Here is a 23,426-nt window from a genome sequence, read left to right as displayed (position 1 = left end):
GCGGATAACAATTTCACACAGGAGCGGCCGCGAATCGATATCGTCGAGACCAATGTGGTGGAATTCACAAAACAAGCTTTTAAACTATATCACATGATATATACAACTATAAATAATAAAATTAAAGGGAAGAGATCAAAGGAAAATCATGAAAAAGAAGTACTAATCAGAAATGACAAGATAACATACTTAGAAAAGCTAATAATCTCTGTCAACTGAAGTTTTATTTTATCAATCGAAATTCTCAAACAAACAATACTGAATGAATTCATTAATATTATTTGAGAATTTCGATTGATAAAATAAAACTTCAGTTGACAGAGATTATTAGCTTTTCTAAGTATGTTATCTTGTCATTTCTGATTAGTACTTCTTTTTCATGATTTTCCTTTGATCTCTTCCCTTTAATTTTATTATTTATAGTTGTATATATCATGTGATATAGTTTAAAAGCTTGTTTTGTTATAACGATGTTATATAAATCAGCGTAGCTACATACTACTACTGTAATGAACTGGAACACACATAGTGATAACCAAATGTATTTCAATACAAAATTACAGAGTTCTTTCATCGAATGTGAAAATCTCACCGTTCGGTACTTCATTTGAAAATGTTCCATCAATTATCTCACACTTCATCATTCCTTCATTGCCATGACAATTACCCTCTGTTCTCGTTCTCTTCGATTCGATTATCCCAACCTTCGACTGCCAGGTTTTCCACTTTTGACTTGTGTTACATACTACTTCTATCTGTCGATGTAAGTAGCATGCACCACACTACTACTACTACTACTACCATACCACTACATATTCATATACAGTTTTATACACAAACATAAAAGGAAATTACTCTTGATATAATGAATAGGTAGCTTCCAATCAGCTTACATTATGTGGAATGTGACGCTTTATTTTCGAACGTTTCAGAACGAAACTAAAAACAATAAGAAAGTATAATCCATCATAACCTATTTATAGATTTACTTTTGCGTAAAATAATTTTATGTATTCGTGTATTATTAATAGCACCTAAGTACGATATTGTAATGCTGACAATGGTAAATGTTCCAAGTGTGAAGTGTAACACAATTAATAGTTTGATCAGAATAAGAAAAGGCTAAATGTAAATGTGAAAAAGTTATTTTTTATTTTCAAAATAGTAATTATTAGGCAATTTGAATTCGTTTGGTATTGTTTGTTTGAATCTTCCCATTGATGTTTAAGACTGCAATTTATCAATCTCTTATTGACATATGTGCATACTGTGCATATTGCCTCGATATTATCTTCATTCACAAGTATTATAAGCTTGGATGGATGGTGGCTAGTAGTGTATAACACGATGACGTTTGAAGCGAACGTTACTGGGTTCGAATTCCGAAGTGAACTTCAACTCTGGGATGCGGGTACATCCAGTTGATGAGTTCCGAATAAGGCGAAACGGGCGTCATGAATTTCACTGTTAGCCTCCATCGATCTTTGCTTATTAGGCAATTTGTTTGTTAATCATAAATTATGACATAATTTATTCATGTACTGACTAGCAGGGTTAGAAAAATCATCCACTAGATGAAAACTCAGTACATAAAATATAAGTAACTTATTGTGAAGTTCGACAGTTTCATGTTAATAGTCCGTTGGATGTGTTATTGTTCACAGTTGAATGGTTCATAACTTCAGCTGAACAATTGTATAGTACTCAATTTCATTTGTTGGTTTCCAGCTAAGGGTAGTCCATGCTAAAAAGATGAAAGGATTATTTTTTATACTCATTCATGGTTACTGATGTTTACTTTTCTGTTATTAAATTCAGTTGTACTATCCAACTAGTAAGTTATAGTGCAAATAACAATTAGACATTTGTGGAGTGAAATTTTTCAAACAATGTGTAACAATATTAATATAGAAGATTTGGAAATATTTTCAGTGCAATGAGGTCACTAATTGAGGTGACTTGAAATGGTGTTGCAGAGTTATCACCAGGGTACCCTGAACTTGAGTTTTGTTTTATTTGATATTCGTCAGCCAAACGTGTATTAAATCAAGAAAGGACTGTTACTTCTATGAGTTTCTAATCAACCTCACTTGGTATCACAATTAATAGCTACAAATTGTTCGTAATCAAAACTTGTGACGATAGATATTACAAATCAATAATGAGGTGTTTATTTGATAACTATGTATATATAGCAGACAATATAATTTTACTCACTCCACTAATTGACATCATTTTTGTTGCTTAACAATCTAACAATTAACTCAATGTTACATTTTAAAAATATCTTGGACTTGTAGTAGTTGAGATCATGAATCAATTGAAGCTAGACAACCATGAAAACCTGAAAGCACTGGACAGCCTTTTCGTTCTATTATGGGACTGCTCAGCAGTGCGTATCCACGATCCCGCCTCGCGAGATTCGAACAATTGTGGATGTGTCGTTCAAATTCGTGGATCGGTTGAAGTTAGACACTAAAAGCGTTGGATGCCGGCTCACTGGTCTAGTGGTTAGGCACTCGAGCGCGAAATTGATAAGTCCTGCGTTGGAATCTCATGAGACGGGATCGTAAATGCGCACTGCCAAGGAGGAGTCCCATAATAGAACGAAACGGTCATCCAGTGCTTCTAGGTTTTCCATGGTGGTCTAGCTTCAATTGATTCATGATTTCAACTATTCAAATAACTATAATATCCACAAAACCCTTTCTGATAACTGTTAATTGTTTAAATAAACAAGTGAGAAGAAAAAAGTCATTACTTATTTCTCTAAGATTCTTGTTTTATACTGACCAAAAACATCTTACTATTAAAACAATCATTCTACTTAATATACTGAATCTATTCAAAGATGTTTTGTTTATAATATAAAAAGGATTATAATATGACAGATTTCCATATTTTGATCCATACTTCAAAAAAAAGAAAAAAAAGAAAAAAAGGAGAAGAAAACTATGATATTCATTTAAAGTGTTTATATTTATGTGGTCACTGGCCTATACCTTAATATTCTCAATATAATGAATATAATTTAGTATAAAATAAGAATATTATTTAAGTAGTATATGCAGTGCACTTATACATGTCTATTATATGTTTAGCAAAAAAATTGTCATTTAGGAGATCTTGAGAATAGCCCAAATGTAGATTAAACAATGAAGTGATTTTCAGTAGTATATATAAGTATAAATATCTAATTTATATGTTTGTACATATATATATATATACCTATAGAATTAATTCGATGCATTAAAACAATGAAGGATAATATATACAATATAAACACTACTTAAATGTTGTTTATACTACTTAATAAGAGGTTTTTATCATCCAGTTAAAAATGTAAATAAGTAATCTTTCAATTATTTGCTATTGTGAAATTTGATGAATTTAAAGTTTTATATTACTGATTGATTTGATTAGATAAGTATTGAAAACCTAGTATAGGGCTTCTCAACAATGTACATTCAACGAAGATAGAACTGTAAGTTATTCAATGAAAACTTAGTCATACGTAAGTTGGACACTTTCTGCTAGGCCCAGAGGGATTAAGTTAGACCGTTAATAGGGTTTTGGATGTATAAAACAGAGGAGTTACACTCTAAGATACGATAGTTGGTCAGGAGGTTTTGGATATAAGTGGTTGTCTAAGAAAGGTCGGTCACTGATATAAAAATTGGAATCAACATTTAATACATTTATTTCCACTGACTAATTTGAACTTCATGGGAATAAAAAGATTTAGAGAATTAAAAATGAGTCAATTGAAGATAGACAACCATGGAAAACCTGGTAGCACTGAAAGGCCGTTTCGTCCTATTGTGGGACTCCTCCTCGGCAGTGCGCGATCTCGCCTCACGAGATTTGAACCCGTTACCTATCAGTTTCGTGCGCGAGCGCTTAACCACTAGACCACTCAGCTTGTCGGCATCCAACGATGTAAATGTCTAGCTTCAACCGATCCACGAAATTGAGCGACACATCCACCATTGTTCGAATCTGACGGGGCGGGATCGTGGCTGAGGAATCCCACAATGGGACGAAAGGGCCGTTTAGTGCTTTCAGGTTTTTCATGGTTTTCTAGCTTCACTTGACTCATGATTTCAGCCATATGTAAAAAATTACTAAAAATCTCCGCAAACAACCCAATTAAAAATGAATTCATCATTATGTAAATAAAGGTATGTTCAGAAATACTTGGCAATAATTCACTAATTATTTAAAATTTTGTTTGTCAATCAATCATTTCTTCATCCACCTATATCATAAGTAGAATGTGTTTTACATTTAGATCTGTACACTGAATAAGGCTAATGATTTGGAAATAACAAGTTAGAATTAAACTTGCGTCAAAATTTGATTTGTAACACCTACGAGAAACCAATGCATGTTATATTGATTACAAGACGTTTTGTTGTTGGATATAGCCGGTAGAAAACTTTAGATCTAGTTTTTTTACTAGTTAGCACCCATCAGCACTGTGTACATTCAACCTTGGAGTAAATGCCACTTCCTGTATGGTTTCGATCGGCATTACAATTTACACAGAGGTTACTAGGTTAGTGATAGCGTCAGAGGGTTTTGGTTTTAAGTTATGCTTTGTTTAGTCTATGAAGATCACGTATAATAAGACATCTGATATTTAAAAGGAAAGAAGTTTGCGCACTTATATCTCATATGCGAACTGGTCGTTGAAGTGATGATTTGGTTGATGGTATAGACTCAAAAACTAGTACTCAATAAATACAAGAGTAACTGATGTGTGGGTGAGAATGATAATGATTGATTGTTTGTTTAGTCAGATAGTCTGAAAGGTATTAGATGAGTTATACATTCTCCTATCCTGATTAATATTGCTGTTGGATTGTGTCGGATTGTTGTCAGTTTTTGTTGTGGAAATATATTTACGTTCTGGCCAGGCTAATCACGTGTTCTTGATCTGAGTTGTGTCAGAGTCCTGTAAGATAGACACTGGTTGGGAATCTAGTGTAGATATCCGTCTAAAGCAAATTAACTTCCCATTCGTAAAGACGAAGAAACACCAACCGCTATTACAGTAACCTTAAAGACTAGTGATTTACAGACTTCTAAGACGAAGGTTATCATTGAACTTTTAATATTATTCTGTTCATCAGAATTTATTTGGAAAAAATCGTATAATCTTTGCTATTTCACGTTAAGCTATATCTGTTATTTGAATAGTTATCTTCCTGACCAATAATGTAACTCGGACGTTTTGATTTGTGAAATCAACACTAGTTCTAACTGTACAGTCAGTTAATCAACTTACATGTTTGTACAATGGTAACTAGAAGTAACATCTCACAATGACAAAGTGTGAAATGTCTATTGATTACGTGGATTTAACAAAGACTCAATGTGTAAGAATTAAAAAAGAAAATGATTCCTGACTGACTGGAGGGTATTCAGTTAAGTCAAGTCAAATTCTTTAAATTTATATTATTCATTTATTAATCAATGCTGAAAATGTTCCTTCTTTCTGTGAATATTTTTTTTCAGAAGGGGCTTTGTGGAAATAGGTGTTGGGTTCAAATCTCGCCAGGCGAGACCGTGGATGCGTACTGCTGAGGAATCACACGATAGAATGAAACTGCAGTCTAGTGCTTCCAGGTCTTTCATGGTGGTCTAGTTTCAACTGATTCATGAATTCAACTATAAAATATTTTTTTAAGAAAAATGAAAATTACAATGTACTTCAAGATTTCTGTATCATCCATGTTATCCTCTAGTGAATATTTATTGGACATACTGTCATAAACATTGTTCTTTTGATGATTATCTAATTTACTCAATTACAAATCCACTCTAATACATTTGGATTTGACGTAGATTTTTGGATATTTTTTTAATAGTGAAACGAATTATTGAAAGATCATTTTTATTTGTGAATAGTAGTGTGGCGTGTGCTAATGATGTCAACAGATATAAGTAGTATGTATTAACAATCAAAAGTGAAATACTTAGCAGCTGAAGGTCAAGAAGAGCAAAGAGAAGTGAACAGGAACAGCGGGTGATTGATATGGAAATGAAGGAACAATGAAATCTGAGACCATTGATTGACGTTTTATAAATGAAGTATTCATTGTGTGGTTCTTAGATTTTACCAACATATTTTGTAGTTTTGTATTGCAATACATTTGTTTGTCACCGACTGTTTTCGTTCACTACAGAATAAGTGCATCCCGTATGTGTTGCCTTAATATCAATATTTCGGTATCATTTACGTTTAAAGGGGCGGATTGTAGTCAAAGGTGTAAAACATGGCGAACGCTTTGTCATGCTGACGATGAGGCATAGTGTGATCATCAGCAATAGGAATTAAGTGAATCCATTTAAAAAGTCTCAGATTGGACGAAACGCGTATCCTGAATTCCACGACTAGCCACAATACATCTATTCTACAAAATAGATAATTTGTCAGTTATTCTATGGTTGTTTTAGTCTTCATTAATTAGGATCTTAGGATGGTTGATTTAATTTTATGTCGTGAATACCCAGTTCTCTTGAATGAATTCACCTACTGGGCTGCTACGACTTGTCCAGTCCGATAGATTGGAAACAATTTTAACCATTAATATTCCACATGTTATTCGCGGTGACTTTTATTACACCATAACAACATACTAGATTGATGTATACATGTTCATTTGTTAATGTTTAGATGTATTACGAATAATATTTTATTGATAATAATATGAAGGAAGAAAGTTAAAGTACCCAATATGTACTTCATCATGGATGTCAATCTTCAGTTAATTTTCAAACACATACAATCATTAAAAGAAATTCTTCTGAACAAAAGATTACTTCAAATTGACTATCATAATTTACCTTCAGAAATGTTTATCGAACTTAAACTAAATTAAATAATGGTAATGTAGTTGAACCATCTAGAGTGTATGAACATTTAAGGAAAAAAACATTATTACTAATTAGTAGTGTGCCCTGATTTGTTTCAAAGTATTGCATATGGCCATTACATACACAAGGGTAAAAGCATGATCCTCTAATACATCACGGAGAACACCAGCTCAATCACACTTGATGGTGAAACTTTGGAAGATGTGGAATCTTTCACTCATCTTGGTAGCATCATCGATGAACGTGGACGATCTGATGCAGAACTAAAGGCGAAGATTGGCAAAAAAAGGGCCGCATTCATACAATTGAAGAACATATGGAACTCAAAATAACTGTGAACCAATATCAAAGTCACAATCTTCAATACAAACATCAAGACAGTTCTACTGTACGGATCTAAAATTTGGAGAACTACTACAACCATCTTCAAGAAGGCACAAGTATATATAAATAGATGTTTACACAAAATACTCAACATTCACTTGCCGGATAGCATTAGTAACAGCCTTTTGTGGGAGAGGACAAACCAGCTTCCAGCTGAAAACGAAATTAGGAAAAGACTTTGGAAGTAGATAGGATATACATTGAGGAAATCACCAAACTGCATCATGAGGCAAGCCATAACTTGGAATGGTGAAGGGAAGCAGAAAAGAGGAAGGTCAAAGAACACATTACGTCGGGAAATGGAAGCAGATATAAAAAGGATGAATAACGACTGGAGTTAACTGGAAAGCAATACACAGGAAAGGGTTGGATGGAGAATGCTGGTGGGCGAGGGTGGGTGAGGGGTAACAGGCGTAAATAAGTAAGTAATTATTGTATATATCTTTTAAAATCTTTATAAACCTACCACATAATTTGTAATTTCATAATAACCAAACAGTACATACTTGTCTAATAAATAACTAGGAAAAAATCGTTTGTATACATGTACACATACTCGTACATTTGTATGGACTACAGGTAAATGATCGTACATAATGTTAAGTGCAAATTAGTCTCAGTTTGCCATTTTACATTTTTCTAATCTTATTAACACTGATTATTAGTGAATGATTTACATTGATTTTCAAATGTAATGTGATACAATACTTTGGTAATTCTTTCATCCCATTATGAAACACAAACATATTCATATGTACACACATTTAAACAAATAGAAAATATATGGGGGTTGTTTGTGGAGATTTTTAGTAATTTTCATATATGGTTGAAATCATGAGTCAATTGAAGCTAGACCACCATGGAAGACCTGGAAGCACTGGACGGCCGTTTCATCCTATTGTGGGACTCTTCAGCAGTGAGCATTTCATTTGTGTTGCATAAGTAAAGCAATCATAAATGTTCTGATTAATAAAACATTTATCATTGTGAAACGTCTGAAAAAAATTTTAATTATTCGTGTTACAACTCGAAACCCATTCAATTCATTCAATGAATTTACAAATCCCACTTAATGTATAATAATCGTTATGATCAGAATGAGGATTTTGTGGGGATTGTAGTAATTTTAATAGTTGAATTCATGAATAGATGTAAGCTAGACCATCATGGAAAACCTGGAAGCATTGGACCACCGTTTTGTCCTATTATAAAACTCCTAAGCAGTGCGCATCCTCGATCCCACCCACTGGATTAGAACGCAGGACCTTCGGTCTTGCGTGCGAACGTTTAAACTCCAGACCACTGAACCGGCATTCAACAGTGTTAATATCTAAATTCAACCAATCTACGATATTGCGCATTCATCCTCCATTGTCTTCAGTGAGTAACTGTCTCACAACAGATACTTTAATTCCATAACATATATATCTGTAAATCATGTTATATAATTGTTTAAAATTGTTTTCTTCAAAATTCTTAATCTTGATGACGTAAAATTACAGCATACATCGACTCTTGAATATCAATTTGAACTACAATTCACACCAGAGTCACGCACGGGAAAAACATGTTTACTTTCTTTTAAAAGAAACACATAATTCTTTTATCTTTTTTGCTTTCATATATTCCCTTATAACAATGTATTTGAATGAAATATAGGCTTAATCAATCATTCATATACAGAATTACAATCCTCTGTAATAATAAAACTTCCTAAATATGTAAGCTGAATACATAATAAGCACAATATTGATAAAAAGAATAAGGTGAGGCTTATTCAGAGATTTCATTGAAATATTGTACAGCGTATGTTGATACCATAGATGGAAACAATGTAATAGTTGATAGAGTTAGGATTTAGGTCAATCTGCAATCACTAAGTGTATCAGTATATAATTTATACATAAGAGTTTAACTAGTCATTTACTCAGAGACTAGGTCAATGAGATAGTCAGCAGGAATATAGAAAACGAAAATAAACTTGTGGTGTGAGCTACTGATATCAACATAAGTAGTATATATGGTGAGTAAGGAATAGAATATCTGACAGCAGAAGATTGAGAAGATCAAGAAGAGAAGAACAGAAATAAAAAGCAATTTGTGTGAAAATCCAGGAACAATGAAGCCTGAGGCAATTGAAGAACACTTTGCAAATAGTGTATCATAGCATGGTCTTTGTATTTTACCAAGTAACGTTGTAATTTGTGCTAAATACATAGTTGGTTGTCCTCACCTGTGTTCTCATTCACAACATTTGGTGTCGCTGCCTCCAAGGATGAAGATCCCATGGCCGAAGGAATTTGAGGACGGAGATGTGATGAGCTTCCTGAAGGAGTTCGAAGCTGTGGCGGGGCTGGTGGGAGTGAAGGAGCCGAAGGCGAAGACGGTGGTTCTGGGGACGCTGCTGAGAGGCAGAGCGAAAGCTGTATATGACAGCCTGGACGGTGCGGGCGGTAAGACGACATGGGAGGCAGTCGCGGATAGGTTGATCGTGGTGTTCGATAGCCCAGTGGACAGAGAAGAAGCACTGCAGAAGTTCCGAGTGGCGAAGTTGCCGATCGATGGTGATCCGCTGGTGCTGGCCGTGGAGCTTACCAAGTTGCTGCGTCGCGCGCTGCCAAATCTGGATGAGGAGTCGGAGGCACAGTTGTTGGCTTCGCAGTTTATCGAGAGCGTGCCAGTTGCCGTTTCCCAGCAGCTGAGACTGGTACACGCCGCGCAACCTATGGATATCAGTGAGCTTGCAAAGGTGACGCGGCAGTTGATGACACGAACAGTAGCTCCGGTCGCGTGCGAAAGTCAGGAGATAAGCAGCATTGAGAAGAAGATTGAAGAACTGCAGCACGAGATTGCGGCATTACGAGTGATTCGTAAAAGGAATGATAAGTGTTTCGCATGTGGAGGGACAGGACACTGGAAGATAAACTGTCCAACACGACGAAAACGGAGATATTTTAGATGTTACGTGTTTCCTTCTTACTCTAGGGATCTGGGGGTTGTTGCATTAGTAGATAGAGGGGCAGTCTATGCAAGAGTGAACGTAAATGAACTAGATTTAGTGTGCCTAATCGATACAGGGGCAGCAGTTTCGTTAATAGGTAAAGAGCAATGTAAGAGATTCAAGCCGTGTAAAGTCGCAGTTCACACTATAGGAGGGCATATGTTAGAGGTATTAGGCGTGTCTAACAGTATCGTAAAAGTGGATGGTTCGGCGATAAGTTTCCCGTTCGTGGTAACCGCAAACCTGTCGAGACCAATATTAGGAGCAGATTTCCTAAGAGAAGTAAAAGCCATAGTTGACCTAAGAAGCGGTAAGGTGGTCACGAAGTACGGTTCATTCCCAATACATGAAAGTAGCGAGGTGGCTGAGGTTAGAGTGGCAACAGCCGTTCCGACGAAGAGACCAAACATCACCGAGTTGTGCAAAAAGTATGCGAAGCTGTTCACTGGAGAAGGAGGACCGTACGGATTTTGCGACAAAGTAAAGCACGAAATCCCGATAAAGAACGATGGAGGAAGTATATTCACAACACGTCGTGTCCCTGTGCACTTAGAGGCTGAAGTAAATCGACAGGTCCAAGAGATGCTGAAAGAAGGAATAATTGAGGAGGCGGACAGCCCATATAGCTCACCGGTACTCTTGGTAAAGAAACCGAATGGGAAATATAGATTTTGTGTTGATTTTAGAGAACTGAATAATATAACAGAACTAAAGCCGTGTGCAATGCCAACAGTAGTGGAAACATTAGATCGGCTGCAGAATGCCACAGTGTTTACAGTGTTGGATTTGCGGTCAGGTTATTGGCAGCTGCCTATAAAAGAGAGCGATCGAAGCAAAACAGCATTTACCATACGTGATAAACAATATCAATTTAGACGAATGCCGTTTGGATTGGCGGGTGCACCATTTACGTTCAGAAGATTAATGTCGCTACTGCTCAGGGATCTAGATAATGTCGAAGTGTATGGCGACGATGTAGTTGTATACAGCCAGACAGAAACAGATCATGTCAAGCATGTGGGAGCGGTCTTAAAGCGAATTGAAGAATTCGGACTTCGAATTAATAAGGACAAGTCACAGATGGCGAAAAGTAGCATCACGTTGTTGGGGCATAAAGTGGGAAATGGAGAAATAAAACCACTGCCGGAGAAAATTCTGACTATAAAGAACGTTGCAGTACCGAATTCGAAAAGGAAATTGGGACAGTTCCTGGGAAGGGCGGCGTTCTACAGTCGGTTCATCAAGAATTTCAACGAAATAGCAGCACCCCTTTATAAGTTGTTGAGTAACACTAAATTTTCGTGGACTGAAACCGCCCAACAAACGTTTAATCAAATCAAAAACATGCTGGACGACCGCCAGATGACGCTAAGACTGCCCGAACTGGAGAAACCGTTTACAGTGACAACAGACGCAAGTGACCATGGTATAGGTGCCGTTTTAAGTCAGTCTAATAGAGTGGTGGAATACGCAAGTCGCGTTCTCACGCCTGCGGAACAGAAGTATTCAACGATCGGAAAGGAGTGTTTAGCGATTGTGTGGGCAGTTGACAAGTGGAGACCATATCTGTTAGGTAGACGATTTCACATCGAGACTGACCATAAACCTCTGCAGTGGCTACAAACAGCACGAGACCCACGTGGGAAGTTGGCGCGATGGATGATACGTCTGCAGGAGCATGACTTCAGTATCGGGCATGTTCCAGGGAAGGAAAATGTAATGGCGGACTACCTGTCAAGACCAGACATGGAAGCCGAGCTTCCATTGACAGCATACGCAGTGAACAGTATAGAGAGAGACCCACTAGAACTCGTCCGGCAACAGAAATCTGATCCTAAACGTCGAGAGGTAATCAGAGTGATAAGAGAGGGGGCAGATGTTGACAAACGAGTAATGGACAAAGAGGTAATAATGTTGCTTCGGCAAAAGGGAAGACTGAAAGTGAACACATATGGAGCTCTGGTCTGGCAGGATGATGACAAAAATTGGGTGGCTGTGATCCCGAAAGACTGGCGGCGTAAGATGATACACGAATGCCATCAGGTAGCGCACACAGGTATCACAAGAACGACAGATTTACTACGGCAAAGTGCGTACTGGCCAGGCATGAGAGACGATGTGGCCCAATATGTGTTGACGTGCCAGCAGTGCCAATTAATGAAAAGCGATAGATACATGCAACCGCCATTGCAGTCGGTCCCAGTAACCGCAGTCGGTGATCTATGGTCGGTAGATGTGATGGGACCATTTCCACAGACGGATAGCGGCAACCGATACTTACTAGTAATGAAGGAACATGCTACACGATGGGTCGACGCTGTACCGATTGCCGACCAGCGGGCGAAAACAGTGACCGAAGTAATAATCCGGCACATTGTAGCGGGTCATGGAGTACCGAAGATGATACTAACCGACCAGGGTCCCTGTTTTGAAAGTGACGAGTTTAAGGCCCGTTTAAAGCAGTTCGGCATCAAGAGGATACGAACAACATCGTATCACCCTCAGACGAACGGGCTTACGGAAAGAAACAACCGGACATTAAAGGAATGGTTAGCATCTAAAGGAGGGAATTGGGAGAAAGAGTTACCACTAATTTTGCTGGCGCATCGTGCCTCCATCCAAGGAACAACCAAGAAATCACCTTTCCTACTTATGTATGGTAGACAGCCACGACTTCCAATGCATAGTAAAACGTGGCCACAGCAGCAGGAGTGGACAGCAACAAGATTAAGGAAAGAGAGGACGGAGGCAATAAAGAACGTGAAAAAGAAACAAATATCAGACATCAAGAAGGCGGAACAGCAGAGAAGAGCGTGGAAGCCTTTTAGAGTGGGGGACCTGGTAAAGTGTAGAGAACGGAGAGCTAACACTGAAGGAGGACCAGGGTCAGGAAAGCTGATCCCGAAATGGGAGGGACCGTACATTATCACGGAGAGACGCGGCCCATTTTACACGATCCGGAGAGAAGACAAGCAGAAGCGTGTAAATGCCAGTCAACTACAGAGATGGTTTCAAGAACATCATGAGCACGAGTCACGAACAGCACCAAAGGAGACAATGGTACGCCGATCAGAAAGATCGCGAGAACAGCTTATTAAAAGGGGGGACGAGTGTGGTGTGAGCTACTGATATCAACATAAGTAGTATATATGGTGAGTAAGGAATAGAATATCTGACAGCAGAAGATTGAGAAGATCAAGAAGAGAAGAACAGAAATAAAAAGCAATTTGTGTGAAAATCCAGGAACAATGAAGCCTGAGGCAATTGAAGAACACTTTGCAAATAGTGTATCATAGCATGGTCTTTGTATTTTACCAAGTAACGTTGTAATTTGTGCTAAATACATAGTTGGTTGTCCTCACCTGTGTTCTCATTCACACCAAACTGACAAGCTTTTCCAAGACAATCATTTATGGACAAGGCTATTACAATATCTATGGAATAAGTGAAAACAACTTACTTTTACAGGAAGTTACCTAAAATGATATTGTTCGGGATGACAAATAAGGTATTGCAATTAAACCATTCAACTCAGAAAACATGACACAACTAAAATTGATGCTTGTCATAATGGGGTGGATATCAGCAAGATTGTAACTTGTGGATTTTTTATTATAAAGAATCCTTCTACATATTTTTTGTGGAATTATTAAATGGTTTGATCATCGCATTTTTGTTTCCCACGTGTTGTGAACTTCCACGGAACTCATAAGATATAAGTATACTGAAGTGGATGAGAACACAGACGGTGATAAACAAATGTGTTCCATTACAAAATTACAAAATATCTTGGTAAACTCTGAGAAAAAAATACAGTAAATACTTCATTTACAAAATATCAATCAGTTGTCTCAGACTTCATGGTTCCTTCATTTTCATATCAATCATCCGCTGTCCTGGTTCCCTTCTCGTCGATCTTCTTGACCTTCTGATGCTAGGTATTTCACTATAGATTGATGATACATACTGCTTATACTTGATAATATCAGTAGCACACACCACAATACGTCTTACTGTTCCGTAATTATGGTTGATTAGTTATACAACTGTTCTTTAATTGGATATTACTTATTTCTTCGTTAATATTAGTATAATACAAATGTGCTTTAACAAAGACTAGTTATTTCCAGCTCTTTTATTTCAAATATACTGCTATTTTCAATGTCTCTAACACAGTACACCCGTTATGTGTACTACTGATGCCGACAGATATAAGTAGTATATATCACCAATCAAAAGTGGAATGCCTGGTGGCAGAAAGTTGGAAAGATCAAAGAGAAGAGAAAGAGAACAGACAGTGATTGACATAGAAATGAAGGAATAACATAGTCTGAGACAATTGATTGACATTTTGCAAATGAATTGTTTTACCAAGATATGCTGTAATGCTCTGTGTAATGATAACATCAATAACAATAATAATAATCGTTTGGACAGTTGTCAGCTTTATAATATTATTGTTAAAAAACAATATGAAATAAACAAAACAGTTGTCTACGCAAATACTTGGGTCCGTTGGCCAGACACTATCAGCAACAAGTTACTGTGGGAGAGGACAAACCAATGTTCTTTGATTGAAATAGAGAAATTATTCTTCTATTTTAGTTATCAAGTCTTTGATCTCAAATGGTTCTAATGCTCGTATCAAAAATTCATATTTGTAAGTAGCTATCATTCTTCAATATTGTGTCAATGATATATTATTGTAGCGAACGAGAACACAGGTGAGGACAATCGAATGTACTGGAAGACAAAATTACAAAATATCTTAGTAAAATCTAAGAACTATACAGTAAATACTTCATTTGCAAAATGTCAATCAATTGTGTCAAACATGACTGATCCTTTAACAAATATCAGTCATGAGTCAATTGAAGCTACACCACCATGGAAAACCTGAAAGCACTAGACGACGGTTTCGTCCTATTGTGGGACTCCTCTTTGGCAGTGCGCATTCACGTTCCCACCTCTCCAGATTCGAACCCGGGACCTACCAGCCTTGCGCCAGAGCGCTTAACCACTAGACCACTGATCCGGCATCCAACAGTGTTGAAGCTAGACCACCAGATGTTCCATGGTGGTCTAGCTTCAATTGACTCATAATTTCAACTATATAAAATTACTAAATTCTCCACAAAACCCCCTTCTGAAAATAAAAGAAAGTTATTCAAATAGTTTTTTTTCTTTTTTTCAACCAATGTAAACATTAGAATGTTTGCATTTTACAAAAACAAAAGATGATAACACTAAGTATGCTCTATTTCGCCATATCTTATTAAAGTAAATTAATGGTATACAAATGTAACTGTCTCATTTGATTGTTTTCAATGTATACAACTATAGATGTATATAAATATGGGTATACTGAAAAGTTAACCGAATTAGCAAAACTTTATAACGAACTTAAGTTTCTGTTACCTATTTAATTTTGAATTATTCAAACCTAATGCTTGTGATAGTAGAGATGTTGAGGACCGGAGCTAGTCTAACTCAAGTGAGATATATATTGCTCTGATATGGTTTGCTTTTATTTTTCTTTCCAACTCATTTAAACTAAAGTTGGAGACTGACTAACAATGAAATACGACACGAATGGTCAGCCGAATTCACCTGAATCCAAGTGCTGATTTATACTCCTTGAATAGGCTATTGTCCATTTAGGCTTAGTCATTTATTGGACAACATGTTTGTATTTAAAATGGGAGACATTTAAGTTGATTTTTAGTTTAAAGTTTAACACTAAGGTACATGTATCTGCATCTGACGAGTCGCGAATCTGATGAAACATTCATCCGAAGTTTCACTGTTTATCAATAACCAGATTTAACGAAGACTTGTGACGTAGTAGAAATATCGAAAGGATACTTTAAAGGTTCAAAGTTGTCATTAGAGACAGTAGAAAGAATACAAACACATATGAAGAGAATTCATGCCTGCTGATCAAACTAATCGCTATCTGGACGCAGTTGTACACAACGTTGCTTTATATTTAGACAAAAATTAGCGTCTGATTCCTACTTTCAGTTATTCGACAGAAATAGTTTAAGTAGTGTTATCACTATAAATGGTGATGATAAATAAAAATATGTTACCAAGTAAGTTAATCACCCAGTGATTCATATATTATTCGAAATGTTCAATTATAAGTGAGTTGGCATGGTCTTTTAAGATTGTCAACATTATCCGGAACACATACAACGGACTACAGTGCAAAGTCGTGCATGGAGGACAGCTGACAGATGCATTTCCAGTAAGGACCGGAGTCAGACAACGCTGTCTACTCTCCCCCTTCCTTTTACTTCTGGTGATTGGCTGGATTATGAAAACCTCGACATACACACGAACAAATACAGACAAAGACAACGAATGTAGCAGCAGCCTCTGCATCAGTAATCCTCGGTATACAAAAAGGAAAAGCAAGATTGTCAAATGCAACACGGAGAACACCCACCCAGTCACACTTGGTGGTGAAACTCTGGAAGAGGTGGAAAAATTCACGTACCTGAGAAGCATCATTGATAAACAAGGCGGATCGGATGTAGACGTAAAGGCAAGGATTGGTAAAGCAAGGACCGCATTCCTACGACTGAAGAACATATGGAACTCAAAATAACTGTCATTCAATGTCAAAGTCACAATCTTCAATGCGAACATCAGGACAGTTCTTCTGTGTGGAGCTGAAACTTGGAGAACTACTACATCCATCGTCAAGAAGGTACAAGTATTTATAAACAGTTGTCTACGAAAAGTAATCAACATTCAGTGGCCGGATACAGCGTTTTATAGGAGAGGGCAAACCAGCTTCGAGCTGAAGAGGAAATTAGAAAAAGGCGTCGGAAGTGTATAGGACATACATTGAGGAAATCACCAAACTGCATCATGAGGCAATCCCTAAGTTGGAATGGTGAAGGGAAGCGGAAAAGAGGAAGACCAAATAATACACTACGTCGAGAATTGGAAGCAGATATGAAAAGGATGAATAATCACTGGAAAGAACTGGAAAGGATTGTATGAGACAGGGTTGAATTGAGAGTACTGGTGGGTGGCCTATGCTCCTCTAAGAGGGGTAGCAGGCATAAGTAAGTATGGTCTTTTGGGTGACCCTTCGTCTGACTTCAGTTAGATCGTTTGGTGATTCTTATTGAATGATTGCTATCGAAATATACATACCGGTTACCCTCGCAATGAATCATCGACTTAAAACACTTTGGTGAATATTAGAATTGAATAAGTCAAATACGAGAATGGATTTTGAATACGTATATCTTATACAATCGTTGATCAAGATAAACGATCCGAGAAACGAAGCGAAGAAAGTGAAGAGAGAGTGTGGAATGAAACGAATCGGAGTAGGCACATGAGTCAACATGATTTAACCAAGCGTGACTCAATATTTATAGTCAGAAAAATTCTTGCTACTTTTCGTAAATCTATCCTCAGTAACATTTGTTCTTCATGTATTAAAAAAACATTATTTATTACGTCAATAAACACTTATCGTTTTTATGAGACGAATAAAGCAAACTGTCTTCTTTATTGTTGTAATATTTACATTTCACTGATTATTTAAGCCATTAATTTGGTTTAATTTACAAGTTAAATGTGTTTGTATATTTGTCGCTCTAAATTCAGACAACAACTCTTCATAGAGTTGTAGCGGTGCAAAAGGTACCTTAACTTTATATTTTAATCACTTTGAACTGATTAGTAAACTATCTTTTAGCATTATTCAGTAACGTGATATGTTTTATAAGGGGAATAATCTAAAACTCTTAAACTATTTTATGAATTCATGACAAGAACGGTCAGGTCTATTAGGGTTTCCGGTTGGATTACATTGCTTGCTAAGTTAGGAACGATTGAGAAATTCTAATACTAATGATTCTGTTGCGGACTTAAGAACTGCAGCCGTCAGACACCACTTCAACAAATAATTGCTTAACTTAAGAACAAGGTCAAATGTAGGACAAACTCGATATTCAAACAGAATCAGATAGAACAATTTTGAACGGTTCAACTCATGATATATTGTGACAAAAACATGAACTTCAACCATGCAGGAAACTAAAGAATTAAAGTGATTGTAACCAATCAGAACGCAGAAGTGGTCATGCGAAAAACTGAATTAGACAAAAAAGCACTGACGATTATGGTTTCTGATAAGACTGACATTGATAACAAAATTGAGTAATTCCATGATCACCATAGCACTTCTAATGAAGATTTCATACGAAATATAAATTTACAACAATTTGAAATTCAAAACAAACTCTTAGTTAGGGTTGACTAAGTGAATAATAAACATTTTTCGGGGAATCCGATTATATTGACATTAGATGATTATCTGGGAATGTCATTTTATTGATTTTTTATAATCTTCGTCTACATACATCATGAAAATTAATAGAAATCACTTATGAAACCATTTATTATTACTTAGGCAGCAGAGGTGTGGTGTTAATCTTCGTTTGAATGACTGAGTGTCCCTAGAAAGACAATGTTATCTATGCTGATATAAATGGGCTAAGAACTCATAAATTAAGTAAATAAGGAATATGCAATCGATTTTAATTGCCATTTTTAGGTAAACTTGATTTTGATGATCTGTTTCATCATTTGACAAAGTCAACTTAGAAATGTCTAGGTTATTTTGAGCATAACTAGATTTATCCAGTATATAGTAGCCTCAGAGCAAATTAGTTCACTGGTAGTGACATCAGTGTTTAACTGATATCACACTAAACATATTTCGTTTTTGACCAACAATATTCAACTTGTTAACTCTATCTCTCTATGTTTAGCTATATCAGCTGAGATTATTTTTTTTCTCTAACATGCTATGTAGAAACTCATTAGAGAGGGGAATCTGTTTCTTTCAGATATTAGAGAAAATCTGAAAAAATACATCAGACACTCACATTACTCAAGATGTTTTAAACAATTGAGTCAATCTGCTATCAAATATTTTTAGATAGCCAGTGTTCATATTTTAGATACATTACGGTAATTTGTTTAAAAATGCAATAATGCGTGATAAAGCTTGATGGAATCCTATGTGATTAGAATTAATCAGCTATTTGATATGTAAATAACCAACAAATCTTGTTGCAACAACCTCTAAAAATCTGGTAGCGTTGAGCAAATATTTGGCCTTTTATCGTAGTATTTGACTTCTCAGCCGCACATATTTACGAACTCAACATCGATCTTGTGCGTGAGTGTTTAACCTGTGGACAAATGCACGGGGATCCAGTGATATAAATGTTTAACTCCAGTCGGACGAGGTTCAATAAATAAGAAACAAAGTAGAAGCAATTGTTTTATAAGTTGTGATTGGTGGAGTTCACCTAGCTTGAAAAAGAGATAGTTACCACGACAACGGGGAATAATAGGGGTAGGAATCATTATCTGTTCTAAGCAAAGATGGATAGTGGCTAGCAAAGGAATCCAAATTGACGCGTGTTTCGTCCTGTTTGGGACTCGTCAGCTGATTGTACCTGCGTCTCACAGCTGATGTTCACTCTGGGACTCGAACTCAATACCTTTCGTCTCAACCGTCATCGCGTTATCTACTCAGCTACACAGTCCTGATTGCCATTGCTAGCCACTATCCATCTTTGCTTATAATGCTAGTGAACTGAGGCTATGTCGAGGTAATACGCACAGTGTGCACATAAGAGACTGATCAATTGCACTCCTAAACATCAATGGGAAGATTCAAACAAACAATACCAAGTGAATTTACATTATCTGTTCTGTTTTATATTAAGCCTTTTTAGAAATCTGGTTCAAGTATTCACCGAAATTTAGACTTAAGACCTCCAGTCTTTGTGATGAACAGGTTATACTTATTACATATAAAAATTCTAAACTATTATATACCAGCTCAGTGGTTTAAAAAATTTGCTCATTGAATGATCTTAGAATTCTGGTTTATATTATATTACAGGATTTAGAATGCACATTAGTGGGAAATGAGGAACTCAGACGGTCAGACCCTTTGACTCACTTCTCTTATCTCTTTCATACATTTTATATCTATCGTCAAGACATCATAACTAACATCTCTCATTCATTTCAAGTATTTTCATCCAATAATGATAAAATTACACAACATTTTTGTGGTGTTCTTCTTATTGTCAATGAAGTTTTTCTAATTGCTGCCCAGTTGTAAGCAGCTAAAAGGTTTGCAAAAAATTCGACAAACTCGCATAATTTTGCTTCTGTTTTTATCCGTGTAAAAAAAGTGAAAAATGGTAACGTTATTGAGTTCACTTGTACGAACAACATTAAAATGATCCAATGCCATTCCATAACTCCATGTGATATGCATAATTGAGATTATTAAGACAATGAATTCGTATTTTCTGAAGAGACTTTTGTTTATGAATTGTGTCTGAGAAACTACACTACATGAATACTACAACAGGATGTTTTAAATTATGCAAGCAATTGCATCGCTAGTAGTTATGGACTATTCTCTAAACGATATTCTAAACGTAAGCAAAGATGGATAGTGGCTAGCTGTGGAATCCAGTTTGATGCGAGTTTGATCCTATTTGGGACTCGTCAGCTGGATGCACCTGCATCTAACAGTTGATGTTCACTCTGGGACTCGAACCCAGTACCTTTCGCTTCAAACGCAATCGCGTTATCCACTCGGCCACTGAGTCCTGATATTCTAAACGATTTCAAAAAAAGGTTCATCGGTGTATTTCGTCAGAACATCAATAATCTGTTAGACAAAGTTGATCAATGAAACATCCTTAGATAATTTCAAATATAACTTGGTGAAATGATCAAAGTTAACATAAAAGACTAATTTTATGCAACTTAATAGTATATGGTACCTTAAAATTTATATTTCAGTAGGTGTAAAGAAAAATAAATTGTTTATATGATACAGGAAATCATACCACAAGCAATACCTTAGAAGTTATCGACCGTCGGCTAAATGTAGCGAACATTGTCATGTGAAATCATTCAAAAAAGAAGCTAGAAATTCAATAATTTGAAAGTATTTTACCGAAACATAGCAGTTTATATTGAAAAATTGATGTTTAAAATTCACTAAGATCTGGTGAATAAGCAACTTATGTAAATGAACGCAAAGTGTTTTGTCGAAATTTGCTCAAGAATTCAGTTGTCAGATTTTAACTTTCCAGAATGAATTGGAAATATGGTTACTTTCTTTCGCCTGTTACTCCCAATGGAGCATAGGCCACTGACCAGCATTCCCCAACCCACTCTGTCCTCGGCCTTCCTTCTTTTCGAAATTATTCAGCTATTCAATTCCGTCAGATGGTGCAAGAAAAATTACTTGCCGTCATATCACACTGGTAAAAACTGATACATAACTGAACTCATCTCATCGATTTAGTCATATTGTTACCAATAATGACTGTATAAATCAGTGTTAGTTTCAATCATAAATGCTGTGATATCAATAGTGTTGTGTCTTGACCTAGCCGTCGCCAATTTTTATGTCTTGATCAAGGTTGTAGCCAATTATTATGACTTGCTCAAGGTCGTCGCTAATTTGTTATGACCTTACAAATTAAATAAGGACGTAACTCGCGTGAATTATCCGCCAATAGAAATACGACTTTTACGGCCTTAAACACTGTGACAATCAAGGACGTCCAATCAGTATGAGTAATCTCGCGTCCTTATTGGTCCTTAATCCGCCTAGCCCGTCCACTTGAGTCCAGAACACCAATAGCAGCCTCGGCAATATGAATTTATGCGAATCTGTGCGAATCGTTTATTTCAAACATACTTTGTTTATATATCAGACAGACAGGCCACATCACATCATAAAATAGAAAACAATATTTGTACAAAACCAAGCCAGATGTGGCTGTGAGCGTGGGAGACAATAATCAATAAACTGAGTATAACATAGGAACAGTAAATCATATAATAATAATCAATAGGCCAAAATGAAGCTTGTAATAAGATGAATATAGATATAGATAATCTAGTTACTGAATAGTTATACAATAGGAATATACATAGAATAATAGTCCAATAATAGGTCCTGCAAGTTATCCGTACTTACTTCTTCCCTAGTATATAACAAATAGCTTGATCAAAAGTGTTTTAATATTTTGTGCACACTGCTAGACTAACTCAGTTTCTAGATCCCTGAAGCCATTTGATCAATATATTTGTCAGTCTCTGATATAAAGGTGAAAAGTAATATAGCAATATACCATAATTACACTCATAGTTACATTCAAGCCGAAAATCATCATACAAATAACATTAAACAACGTACGCATATCTTAATTCTATGGTAAGATATTACCTAAGTATCATACTGCCATAAATCATGTGACTAATGAAAATGTATAACATAAACTGGGATTTCTCATATATTGTATGTGTTTAAAAACTTTAAAAAATAGTCTACTTGGTCAATCAGTTATCCACAATAACTTGATCATTGAATATAGATCAATAGAATGTTTGTCTAAAGTTGGGGTTACCCTTCCAACTATCTTCAATCAATTGGCTGATGTCAAGTCACTGGACTTTGATCAATAAAATACGATCAGCATTTAAAGAACTATATAAAAGTGACATTAGTCACTACTCAATGATCAATCATCTAAAAATATCTCTGTCCTACAGGCGTTTAATCGTAGTTCAAATCTCTTAATACTAACGTTTCATATTGTGAACTTGAATGGTGCGTATTTGAATCCTTTCTTGAGCAAAAATCTCATTATGATTGCTGGTACACTTCATTGATAAATGCTGATAAACACAAAATTTAAGTCTTAGTTTTTAATCAAAAGGGGTTTTGTGGAGATTTCAGTATTTTCATAGTTGAAATCATGAGTCAATTGAAGCTAGACCACCATCGGAAACCTGGAAGAACTGGACGGCCGTTTCGTCCTATTATGGGACTCCTCAGCAGTGCGCATGCACGATCCCAACTCGCGAGATTCGAACTTAGGACCTACCAGTCTCGCGCCGGAGCACTTAACCGATAGACCGCTGAGCCGGCATCCAACGGTATTAATGTCTAACTCCAACCAATCCACGATGTATGAGCAACCGTTCACCGATTGTCTTCAGTGAGTTGATATCTCCCAACAGACTTGGCTGAACTCCACTGGTCACTGCTTCTCACTAGAACTCAAGGAAACAA

At 36.3% G+C, this 23,426-nt stretch overlaps 1 protein-coding gene and 1 non-coding gene across 2 annotated transcripts in view; both read right to left on the bottom strand.

The window, feature by feature from the left end:
* Smp_193900 (hypothetical protein) overlaps nucleotides 1-23,426 on the bottom strand; it is a gene marked incomplete at both ends in the record, with an annotated part of 52,070 nt that overhangs the window by 2,267 nt on the left and 26,377 nt on the right. The window lies entirely within an intron of this gene.
* On the bottom strand, nucleotides 20,871-20,937 carry Smp_tRNA_00904_Gln_TTG.1.1. Its single transcript has one exon. It is a non-coding gene (tRNA).

Source organism: Schistosoma mansoni, chromosome 1, assembly GCF_000237925.1.
Source record: "Schistosoma mansoni strain Puerto Rico chromosome 1, complete genome".
Taxonomy (NCBI): Eukaryota; Metazoa; Platyhelminthes; class Trematoda; order Strigeidida; family Schistosomatidae; genus Schistosoma; species Schistosoma mansoni.
This window is presented reverse-complemented; position numbering and strand designations above follow the sequence as displayed.